The sequence below is a fragment of the Teleopsis dalmanni genome, chromosome X (assembly GCF_002237135.1).
Source record: "Teleopsis dalmanni isolate 2A chromosome X, ASM223713v2, whole genome shotgun sequence".
Classification (NCBI taxonomy): Eukaryota; Metazoa; Arthropoda; class Insecta; order Diptera; family Diopsidae; genus Teleopsis; species Teleopsis dalmanni.
Genome location: NC_051848.1, coordinates 70,454,553 through 70,467,839, shown reverse-complemented (window position 1 = coordinate 70,467,839; position 13,287 = coordinate 70,454,553).

Below are 13,287 nucleotides of genomic sequence, written 5' to 3'. Positions count from 1 at the left end.
GCATATTCCACCATTGTGGGATGGAAATACGATTTTATAGATCTTATAATATGTGAAATGTGCTTTTGTAACGTATACGCATAGAATATTAAAGAACCAGAATATAATATAATTATTTTAATCTACTCCAGCATCATTAATAATAACAATCAAGAATTGAATATTGGTAGAAATTATTTGTAAAAATATAGACGATACATTTATTATAAAAAATAAAATTCCAAACATTTGGGAGAAGGGAATAAATCGTTCCCATGTAAAAAGGAAAACGACTTGAAGAAATATGAATTGAAGTCAAATGTTTTAATACGGCTCTATATATATATTTAAGTTAACCGATCACTAAATGATCCAGAGTGTCTTGTCCATAGAATTACCTATGATTTTATATAATAAATTAATAATTATAAAATAGAAATGTAACACACAATTTAATTCTCACTTGAAGTTCGAGTGAGTGAGTGATATATGTTGGAAAAAATGTTTTTAAGAAGTGTGAGCAGATTTTATTCTGACTTCGGTTATCTAGGTATGATTCGAAGTAGACCACAACGACAGTCATTGCATTTTTATTTGCTGAAATTATAAAATTATAAAAAGAGTGAGTTGATATAAATAAAGACATTTTAAAAAAATAAAATGATAATCGACTTTTGATAATGATTAACTAAAATTATGAACCCCTGCTTTTAGTTGTAAATTGAATAGTTAAAATTTATTTTATAAAAATAGACGGAAAAAATATTCCTAAGAATATTTCCATTGCGTTTTTTCTTTTGTTTTCATAGAGTGATGATGCAGTGTAGTCTGTAGTGAGATACTCAATATATGCTGTTGCTATATTGTTACTATAATTATTATAATTTACAATGTTTAATTATTACGGCCCGGGCATATATTTTGCATAGGCTTTTGTTTACGTCCCCCTAGTTTCAGAAGATCAAAAATTCTAACAACTGCTATGGGTTTAATTTTTTTTAATTCTTTGGAAGTTTATATCGAAAATAATTTGTTATGTGGCTAGTCGTAGCAGTATATGTGTGTAGTACATATTGTTCCGCTTCTTTCTGTTTAGTTTCCATTTTCTTTAGCGGGGAGTGAGTCACAACGATTCTTTTAAACCTTATTCTATAGAACGCTTCTCTGTATATACCTAGCTTATAAAATAACTTTCAATGCTCTGAAATCATTAATACAAAGAAAATTGTGTAGGAAAAAGAAAGCTCTACTTTAAAAGCAAGTAATTAGACCTCGTAATTGTGCTGAATATTAGAATATTATTCTGAGACGTACGCTAAAAGCACTATGATGCATGAAGAATGAAGATATACACATGCATTTGAGAATCGATAGTGTGCAAAAGTAAATCAAATACAGATCGGTTAATTCTTTTATTCTGTAGCGGTCCAACTAATATAAAATTGTGCTCTTTTAAAAAAAATGCTACACATATACCGTCTTGATGACCTGCGGGGATTCATACCATACTTCTATAAGATCACTTAAACTGTCATATTAAATGCTTTAAACACGAACTTGAGTTTTATTACACAAAGAAGCTGAAGAAGAAGTCATTATTATATAAACCTATTTTTTCAAGATTATCTGAGAGGCAATGGTGAGCTACTTTTTTAGTGTGGATTTTTAGAGCTTTTTTTGTTAAAATAGTTTTGAGAAGTAATGAGTACTGATTTTCAAATTCCTACAAACTTACTCAAATTATTTGTGACTTATAAAACCATTGGCTACCACTCTTTTGACTTAGCAGTCAAATCATAAAACATGTGATTTCATAATGTCATAACAGGATATCATACATTGTGACCGAAAAGTTTTCGGAAATTCTCATTTAAAATTCGCGCGCTGTATATTTTTCGATATTTTAAGTTTATGTAGTTTGGCAGCACTGTCCTTAATTACTATGCCAAAAATGAGCGCGATCTGTAAGACAGTTCGTTTAAGGCAGCTGTTGAAACCAGTTCACCTCAGTAGTGCGTTGCGAAAAAAACAATGGAAAAAAATATTGATCAAAGAGTTTGCATCAAATTTTGTGTTTCGAACGAATTTTCGTGTGCAGAATCGTTGCGAATGCTACAAAAGGCTTATGGGGAATCAGTTTTATCGAAAACTCAAGTTTATGAGTGGTACAAAGCCTTTCAGGACTGTCGTACGACCGTCGAAGACATGCCGCGTTCTGGACGACCTTCGACCTCTACCACCGACGAAAACATTGAAAAGGCAAAGGAAATCGTGTTCAAAAATCCTCATGTGAGTGTTAGAGAGATAGCACGAGAGCTAGGCATCGGTCGTGAGATGGCTCGTTTGATTTTGGTGGACAATTTGTGTATGCGACGTGTCAACGCTCGGCTTTTTCCGATTCACCTCAATTTGTTCCAAAAACACCATCGTGGACAGGTCTCGTTAGACATGCTTGATCGTGCCAATTCCGATCCAACTTTCATGGAACGCATCATAACGGGTGACGAGACATGGGTCTACGAGTACGACATGCAAACAAGCCAACAATCATCGGAATGGAGAGGAAAAGACGAGCCGAAACCGAAAAAACCACGCCAAAGTCGCTCGAAAATCAAGGCAATGCTGATTGTTTTCTTCGATATTCGTGGTGTGGTGCATCATGAATTCGTCCCTGAAGGACAAACAGTCAATAAAGCCTATTATTTGACTGTTTTAAGACGTTTGCGTGAAAATATCCGCCGTAAACGGCCTCAATTGTGGAAGGATAATTCATGGATTTTTCATGACGATAATGCTCCCTCGCACCGAGCCAACATTATCAACGATTTTAAGGCCAAACATTCAATAAATACCATCGAACAGCCCCCGTATTCACCTGATCTTGCACCGTGTGACTTTTTCCTGTTTCCCAAACTCAAATTACCACTCAGAGGAACGCGTTTTGAATCCATAGAAGACGTAAAACAGAATTCGCAGAGGGAACTCAAAGCCATACCGGAAAGCGCCTATAAAAAATGTTTTGATGATTGGAAGAAACGTTGGCATTTGTGTATCGCTTCTAATGGAGCATATTTTGAAGGAGATAAAATAAATATTGATGAAGATTAAGAATTTTGCGTTTTATTTAAAATTTCCGGAAACTTTTCGGTCACAATGTAAATAGGTAACCAGATTTATGGCATAGAGTTTTTCTGTACAATGAGTGTCATTAATTCAGGTTAGAAAAATATTTTGCAAGTCTTAGTATTAATAAGATTATAAAAACCTCCCTCCGACGGAACGGTTTCGATTTCTCGAGATACTAAAAGTCTAAATACAAAGTGGTGCACAATAGATCAAGCTGGTCGCAGCGCATAAAATACTTAGCCTAACCCATAAACCATTAGCATTTAATTAAAAATATCTATTATCGAGTAAAATCATAAATTTTAAATTTTTTAGGATAGGCTTAAATTTTAAGATGTTGGTTTATGTCAGAAATGTTACTTAAAGTACTAGAACTTGTCGATTCTTGATGAAATAAGTCCCGATTCATATGCTGTGCATACATATTTTTTTTTGACATATCTATGTATTTATTAAATCTCTTCTATAAGCAGATTTATAACAAGTCTTCAAATCTTAAAAAACTAAAGCAAGCAAAATTAACTAACAACCACAGTATGAGTTATTTGAAAATAATTAAAGTTAATAGCTGATATTTAAGGAGTTATTTCATAAATAAATAAAATATAGAGCTTAAATTAAATTAATAATTTAATGAAAAAGCAAAAATCAATGCTTTGGTACATCTTTTCTGCGTAATCTCGAAGATAGCCGTATTCGGATGACTACCAATTTTTTGTTTATATATGCATTTGATTTTAATGAGTTCATCTTTGATGAGTGGTCATTTCAGATCTTCAACGCCATACATCCAAATTGGCTTAAGTAAACTACTAGAGAGCAACACTTTGTGTCGTTTTTGTTTTTTCAGAATTGTAACTTTTACTTCGATCGTTGTTTTTAGTATATTTCTGTACGTAGTTCGGCAAACTCGCTCTTGCCTTCATCAGGATAATTCCTAATATTAGAACTTCTTACGTTTATGTAAAAATATATCAGAAGGGCTTCGAATAGTAGCAACTACAACAACAAAATTAATTAAATTTTGAGGTGATCATGTAGTTGTTTCGAATTTTATCAAACACCCATCATATGTGATCGTCAAACTATTTTTTATATTTAATTATTCGTAAATAATTTTTTGAGACTGCAAGTACCAAGGGTTGAACTCGTGCCCTGCCAGATTCGAAGCCCAGAATCAGTATTCATTAACCAAATGAGAAAGCCGTTCTTGACTTGAATATTCGAGCTTGGAGTTTTGTTAAATATGAAACCTCTAGTTTCTATCAAGCATAGTAAAATCTCGTCACTATTTTAAATGAGTAAATAAAAAAATAATTAATACAATATAAATATTTCAAAATGGATTTACATAAATCCATTAAACTTAGTAATTAGGAATATAAATTTTCTTATTTTTATCTAAACAGAATATGAAAATTGCTTTAAAGTATTTGTACATGAAGACAAACATTTTGTTCTGATGCTGATATGGATACTTCAGTGAAACGCATCAAAATCATTTTCCTCGCAGCACATCATCATTTAAATTTATCTCTCACAAAAGTTTTAAAAATGTTCAAATTAACCGTTTCCACTTACTATAAAGCCATCAAATGTTATGTATGGCGTTCCTGCTAAGTTTTCACCCTTCTCCGATTTTTGAAGACAGCTGGCTGAGTATTAATGGCATAATTGTGAGCGACGGTATAATTAAAGATGACATGCAAAAGTATGAAATATCATCAAAGTGTCACTGCTTTCTTAGGCAAACAAGGAACGGAGAACGGCGGATGACAGCATGGCGTGTGGGATTAAGAGGAGCAAATTTATGATATGAAAAATGTATTTTGGGTAAGACTTGAAATGTTGTAGCGCGGTGTTGCTTGTTTATGGCATCTCGAGAGATGCTGATTGAGTCAGCAAACGCACGTTTACACAAAACTCGGAAAAAGGAAAGAAATAAATAAAAAAAGGCTTTAAAAATGAGCAGTGGTGTGTGCGAGGTAAGGGACTTAGCTCTGAAATGATGAGTGATATTACTGCATTGTGTGGAATTTATTGTTAACAAACATGTAAATTACCCCTATAAATAATAAAACTACAATAGTTTCAAATTTTAAGCTCTAAATCCTGAAAATACGTCAGCCAATAAAGTAAAAAGCACGAAAATTGAGCATAATTACTTAATCTGACTTAATAAAATATATACCAGAGGTAAGATAATGAAACGAATAATCTTCTTTAGACAAAAACTAGTTAACGTCACTACCAATGAAAAACGATGTATACACGTTAGTATATATGCAGCCGATTAAGTACGGACCTCTCTTTAGGAAATTGAGATAATTATAGCACAGATAAGATAATGAAGAAAATAATCTTCTTTATAGTTAATATTACAATTGAAGTGGTTTATAGAAGCAATATATAATCGCTAGCACATAAACAGCCGATTAAGTATGAATCTTTTTTCAGGTTGTTTTCAATAATATGTGAGTGAGATTTAGATTAACAATCTTGTAACGTCAATATTATTTTTATCATTTAAGTAAAAGAAATGTAACTACGTACATTTTCCACTTACCTTTTGAAATAAATATATACCTTTCATTCATAAAGGTCGATATGATCTCTCATCCACTACGATAGTTTCAGCATTTTATTTTATTATTATTGTTAGTGGATGTGGCACTGCATCCGTCAGGTCTTATTTTAAACCCTCCATAAAATTCTGGTTACGCTAATGATAAAAATAGTAAAATAATAATATTATATTTATGTTAATTTATATTAATATATTTATATTAAGTTTAAGTACAGCTTAAACATATTTAAAAAATGTGTATAGTTGAAATATTACAAAATGGTTCAATGTTTAGCAAAATCTTACTGCTAGGAACCATATGATTTTACCCTGTAAACACGCCATAATGTTTTTAATAGCACTAGAGCGATGGTAGAATTAGCTAGAGAAGTTGGTTCAAATAACTATGTGGACCGAAGTTAATTTAGGGAATCGGCAAAAATTATGCTCCTACTGAACCGATACACATATGCCAACGCTTTACCCAATCTTCCATACACTTTTCGTAGGCCCGTGCAGGTATGGTTTTTAGTTCCTTCGGCGAATTCTCTTTTACCGATTCAATCGACTCAAAACGCTTACTACGAAGGGACAATTTGAGTTTCGGGAACAGGAAAAAGTCGCACTTGAGGTAGTCTCACATTAACAGCTGCTGTAAACAAATTAATTGAACAGATGGCGCTCAAATTTGTACCATATGTCAAGAAAGGGTGTACCAACATAACAAAATTTTTGAAAAAGGTCTATTACTTAAGGAGTAGTTAACAAACAACAAAATCCGGATACTTTTTGAGCAGAAGGTATGCAAAACGCAAGAGGTTCCTCTCTTTTGATGCCAACTAAATCTATGTATAACTCTGTAAAATCCAGATTCCAAAACAAAAAAAAAACAAAAAAAATGACCAAAAAGTTGATTTTTGTAGCCAATCACAGTGTTATTATGGATCACCAATGTATGAGGACAAGTCTAATTAAATTCATAGACTTGCAAAAAAAATAAAACTAAGTAATGCAAGATAGAACAAAATATGTTAGTTTGGTATATTTCTACTTACATAAGATTGTGTTTTACTAGAAAAGAAATCCAACATAACTGTCATAAAGTTATGTATTTATAATCTCTGTATAAGAAAAAGACTTGAAGAATATTAAATCAAAATGAGAGAGGCAGGGGACTGAATACAAATACGTTATATACAGTATACAGAATACGTTATTGCAGTCATGTTATATGTGATACATATAGCTCATCTTCTTTAATATAGATAAAATACAATAATCCATATGTGCACATTCTATATAACAACATACTATATAGCATGTAGAATATCAATAATTTTCCTAATATAAAAATACCGATGCACGCGATTCGTTGTCGCATCTAGAATGAAGATTTAGAATGCTAATTCACATATATTCAGACTGGCTGGACATTTTAGCAACAGAAGTTATATGACAAATTATTATTTCTTATACAGCTACATTTAAGCAGTGAACCCGATCACTGCATTACTGATCGTATACAAAAGATAGCTAAGCTATTTTATGGAATCTAATATTAAACTATTTTATATTTACCAAGTCCATATATAACTAGCAATATTTATATGTATTTTCTGAAACATGGGTGAAGTAGTGCTGTAATAAAGCATGCCTATAAATGGCTTTTGTGATTAGTGCTATTTTTTATTTATTGCACATTAATTTGTAGAAATTAATCTGAATTAACTATTATGTATAAGATATCACCGGATGGGTTTAGTTTACACGAAAGATGTATTTATTGTGAAATTGTAATTGTTAGAAATTCTATTGCTCTAACTACTGTGCTGTGAGCTGAAGAGTCAATTTTTACACTAAAAAAAAATCGACTGAAATAATTCACACGGTCTCTTTTGGGTTTTTACAAAAGTTCTATTATTTAAGGTGCCACGCTACACTTCCATCCAGAATTTGTCTCAAAATATATCGAGATGTAGGTACATTTCGACATCTTTTAGTGCTATCATTTGTTATTAACTTTTCTGTATAAATATTAACGGCTGCTTCACTTTCATGATATTTCTATCCACGTCTTCATTGACATCTGTTTTTTCATAGAACTCGATTTATTGACTTAATCACCCATATTTATAACATATATCTTTTTATTAGGTATAATTTGTTTATCCACAATAATTGAAACCTTAGGTCATTTGGTTCATATTGCATTTATTTATTTCTAACATACTTTATGTTAGGCAGAGAGGACGCATGCTCATATAAGTATCAGTACTTCCTCTCGGAGACATTTGTTGCCTACTGTTGTTTTACTGTTCTTATCTCGTAGTCTTGTTCCTGTTAAACCATTTAGTATTCCAAACAGAATTGGGGAGATCCGACAAGTCTGTGTTTTGCTTTTCCAGATGATTCTGAGAACGGCCGATAACTTTAATTTTGTTATCTCTGTATTTAAGACATAAGAGGTACTTCGTCTGCACTCCTAAATATAAACACAGAGAGCGCTCGATAAATTCTATCACATTTACGTCATGGCAACTTCTGTACAATTTATTAGTGTCTAACGTAATCTGAGGGTTCTGCACTTCTTGAATAAGTTTTTTTTGTCAATTATTTTATATTTAATTTTATTATAATTATTTATTATGTATTTATTATACATTATTATTAATTTATTATATTATTATTAATTATTAGTAAAGTAAATTTAGCAATTATTGGTAAAAGCATATTTTTTTATTATTTTTCCATAAAACCATAATTTTTAATTCTTGTTTTTTATTTATTAACTTTATTCTTTAATTTTCTTTTTTTTTTTATTTAACAAATGTTTCAGTTTACTTTTAATTCTACTAACATATTTTTTTGAGTTGATTTTAGGTCTCTTTATAAGCCACTATATTGACTTTTATGATACTTCGAAGCATTATATTTTTTAGATTTTACTTTCTTCCTAACACTCTTTCACAATCTAAATACAATGAGTTCTTCTTTATTCTCTGGCTGGACGGAATATTTTCGCTGCAAAGGTTATATGAAAAATACTTATAAAGAAACTGATATTGATTACGAGTATTCAATATCTACATTTAAACAGTGGACCCGAAATTCTTTAATTGTTCTTTATTCTCTGACATCAAAATCTATAAATATTTGTGAAGGGACAATTTGAGTTTCGGGAACAGGAAAAAGTCGCACTTGAGGTAGTCTCACATTAACAGCTGCTGTAAACAAATTAATTGAACAGATGGCGCTCAAATTTGTACCATATGTCAAGAAAGGGTGTACCAACATAACAAAATTTTTGAAAAAGGTCTATTACTTAAGGAGTAGTTAACAAACAACAAAATCCGGATACTTTTTGAGCAGAAGGTATGCAAAACGCAAGAGGTTCCTCTCTTTTGATGCCAACTAAATCTATGTATAACTCTGTAAAATCCAGATTCCAAAACAAAAAAAAAACAAAAAAAATGACCAAAAAGTTGATTTTTGTAGCCAATCACAGTGTTATTATGGATCACCAATGTATGAGGACAAGTCTAATTAAATTCATAGACTTGCAAAAAAAATAAAACTAAGTAATGCAAGATAGAACAAAATATGTTAGTTTGGTATATTTCTACTTACATAAGATTGTGTTTTACTAGAAAAGAAATCCAACATAACTGTCATAAAGTTATGTATTTATAATCTCTGTATAAGAAAAAGACTTGAAGAATATTAAATCAAAATGAGAGAGGCAGGGGACTGAATACAAATACGTTATATACAGTATACAGAATACGTTATTGCAGTCATGTTATATGTGATACATATAGCTCATCTTCTTTAATATAGATAAAATACAATAATCCATATGTGCACATTCTATATAACAACATACTATATAGCATGTAGAATATCAATAATTTTCCTAATATAAAAATACCGATGCACGCGATTCGTTGTCGCATCTAGAATGAAGATTTAGAATGCTAATTCACATATATTCAGACTGGCTGGACATTTTAGCAACAGAAGTTATATGACAAATTATTATTTCTTATACACCTACATTTAAGCAGTGAACCCGATCACTGCATTACTGATCGTATACAAAAGATAGCTAAGCTATTTTATGGAATCTAATATTAAACTATTTTATATTTACCAAGTCCATATATAACTAGCAATATTTATATGTATTTTCTGAAACATGGGTGAAGTAGTGCTGTAATAAAGCATGCCTATAAATGGCTTTTGTGATTAGTGCTATTTTTTATTTATTGCACATTAATTTGTAGAAATTAATCTGAATTAACTATTATGTATAAGATATCACCGGATGGGTTTAGTTTACACGAAAGATGTATTTATTGTGAAATTGTAATTGTTAGAAATTCTATTGCTCTAACTACTGTGCTGTGAGCTGAAGAGTCAATTTTTACACTAAAAAAAAATCGACTGAAATAATTCACACGGTCTCTTTTGGGTTTTTACAAAAGTTCTATTATTTAAGGTGCCACGCTACACTTCCATCCAGAATTTGTCTCAAAATATATCGAGATGTAGGTACATTTCGACATCTTTTAGTGCTATCATTTGTTATTAACTTTTCTGTATAAATATTAACGGCTGCTTCACTTTCATGATATTTCTATCCACGTCTTCATTGACATCTGTTTTTTCATAGAACTCGATTTATTGACTTAATCACCCATATTTATAACATATATCTTTTTATTAGGTATAATTTGTTTATCCACAATAATTGAAACCTTAGGTCATTTGGTTCATATTGCATTTATTTATTTCTAACATACTTTATGTTAGGCAGAGAGGACGCATGCTCATATAAGTATCAGTACTTCCTCTCGGAGACATTTGTTGCCTACTGTTGTTTTACTGTTCTTATCTCGTAGTCTTGTTCCTGTTAAACCATTTAGTATTCCAAACAGAATTGGGGAGATCCGACAAGTCTGTGTTTTGCTTTTCCAGATGATTCTGAGAACGGCCGATAACTTTAATTTTGTTATCTCTGTATTTAAGACATAAGAGGTACTTCGTCTGCACTCCTAAATATAAACACAGAGAGCGCTCGATAAATTCTATCACATTTACGTCATGGCAACTTCTGTACAATTTATTAGTGTCTAACGTAATCTGAGGGTTCTGCACTTCTTGAATAAGTTTTTTTTGTCAATTATTTTATATTTAATTTTATTATAATTATTTATTATGTATTTATTATACATTATTATTAATTTATTATAATATTATTAATTATTAGTAAAGTAAATTTAGCAATTATTGGTAAAAGCATATTTTTTTATTATTTTTCCATAAAACCATAATTTTTAATTCTTGTTTTTTATTTATTAACTTTATTCTTTAATTTTCTTTTTTTTTTGTATTTAACAAATGTTTCAGTTTACTTTTAATTCTACTAACATATTTTTTTGAGTTGATTTTAGGTCTCTTTATAAGCCACTATATTGACTTTTATGATACTTCGAAGCATTATATTTTTTAGATTTTACTTTCTTCCTAACACTCTTTCACAATCTAAATACAATGAGTTCTTCTTTATTCTCTGGCTGGACGGAATATTTTCGCTGCAAAGGTTATATGAAAAATACTTATAAAGAAACTGATATTGATTACGAGTATTCAATATCTACATTTAAACAGTGGACCCGAAATTCTTTAATTGTTCTTTATTCTCTGACATCAAAATCTATAAATATTTGTGAAGGGACAATTTGAGTTTCGGGAACAGGAAAAAGTCGCACTTGAGGTAGTCTCACATTAACAGCTGCTGTAAACAAATTAATTGAACAGATGGCGCTCAAATTTGTACCATATGTCAAGAAAGGGTGTACCAACATAACAAAATTTTTGAAAAAGGTCTATTACTTAAGGAGTAGTTAACAAACAACAAAATCCGGATACTTTTTGAGCAGAAGGTATGCAAAACGCAAGAGGTTCCTCTCTTTTGATGCCAACTAAATCTATGTATAACTCTGTAAAATCCAGATTCCAAAACAAAAAAAAAACAAAAAAAAATTACCAAAAAGTTGATTTTTGTAGCCAATCACAGTGTTATTATGGATCACCAATGTATGAGGACAAGTCTAATTAAATTCATAGACTTGCAAAAAAAATAAAACTAAGTAATGCAAGATAGAACAAAATATGTTAGTTTGGTATATTTCTACTTACATAAGATTGTGTTTTACTAGAAAAGAAATCCAACATAACTGTCATAAAGTTATGTATTTATAATCTCTGTATAAGAAAAAGACTTGAAGAATATTAAATCAAAATGAGAGAGGCAGGGGACTGAATACAAATACGTTATATACAGTATACAGAATACGTTATTGCAGTCATGTTATATGTGATACATATAGCTCATCTTCTTTAATATAGATAAAATACAATAATCCATATGTGCACATTCTATATAACAACATACTATATAGCATGTAGAATATCAATAATTTTCCTAATATAAAAATACCGATGCACGCGATTCGTTGTCGCATCTAGAATGAAGATTTAGAATGCTAATTCACATATATTCAGACTGGCTGGACATTTTAGCAACAGAAGTTATATGACAAATTATTATTTCTTATACACCTACATTTAAGCAGTGAACCCGATCACTGCATTACTGATCGTATACAAAAGATAGCTAAGCTATTTTATGGAATCTAATATTAAACTATTTTATATTTACCAAGTCCATATATAACTAGCAATATTTATATGTATTTTCTGAAACATGGGTGAAGTAGTGCTGTAATAAAGCATGCCTATAAATGGCTTTTGTGATTAGTGCTATTTTTTATTTATTGCACATTAATTTGTAGAAATTAATCTGAATTAACTATTATGTATAAGATATCACCGGATGGGTTTAGTTTACACGAAAGATGTATTTATTGTGAAATTGTAATTGTTAGAAATTCTATTGCTCTAACTACTGTGCTGTGAGCTGAAGAGTCAATTTTTACACTAAAAAAAAATCGACTGAAATAATTCACACGGTCTCTTTTGGGTTTTTACAAAAGTTCTATTATTTAAGGTGCCACGCTACACTTCCATCCAGAATTTGTCTCAAAATATATCGAGATGTAGGTACATTTCGACATCTTTTAGTGCTATCATTTGTTATTAACTTTTCTGTATAAATATTAACGGCTGCTTCACTTTCATGATATTTCTATCCACGTCTTCATTGACATCTGTTTTTTCATAGAACTCGATTTATTGACTTAATCACCCATATTTATAACATATATCTTTTTATTAGGTATAATTTGTTTATCCACAATAATTGAAACCTTAGGTCATTTGGTTCATATTGCATTTATTTATTTCTAACATACTTTATGTTAGGCAGAGAGGACGCATGCTCATATAAGTATCAGTACTTCCTCTCGGAGACATTTGTTGCCTACTGTTGTTTTACTGTTCTTATCTCGTAGTCTTGTTCCTGTTAAACCATTTAGTATTCCAAACAGAATTGGGGAGATCCGACAAGTCTGTGTTTTGCTTTTCCAGATGATTCTGAGAACGGCCGATAACTTTAATTTTGTTATCTCTGTATTTAAGACATAAGAGGTACT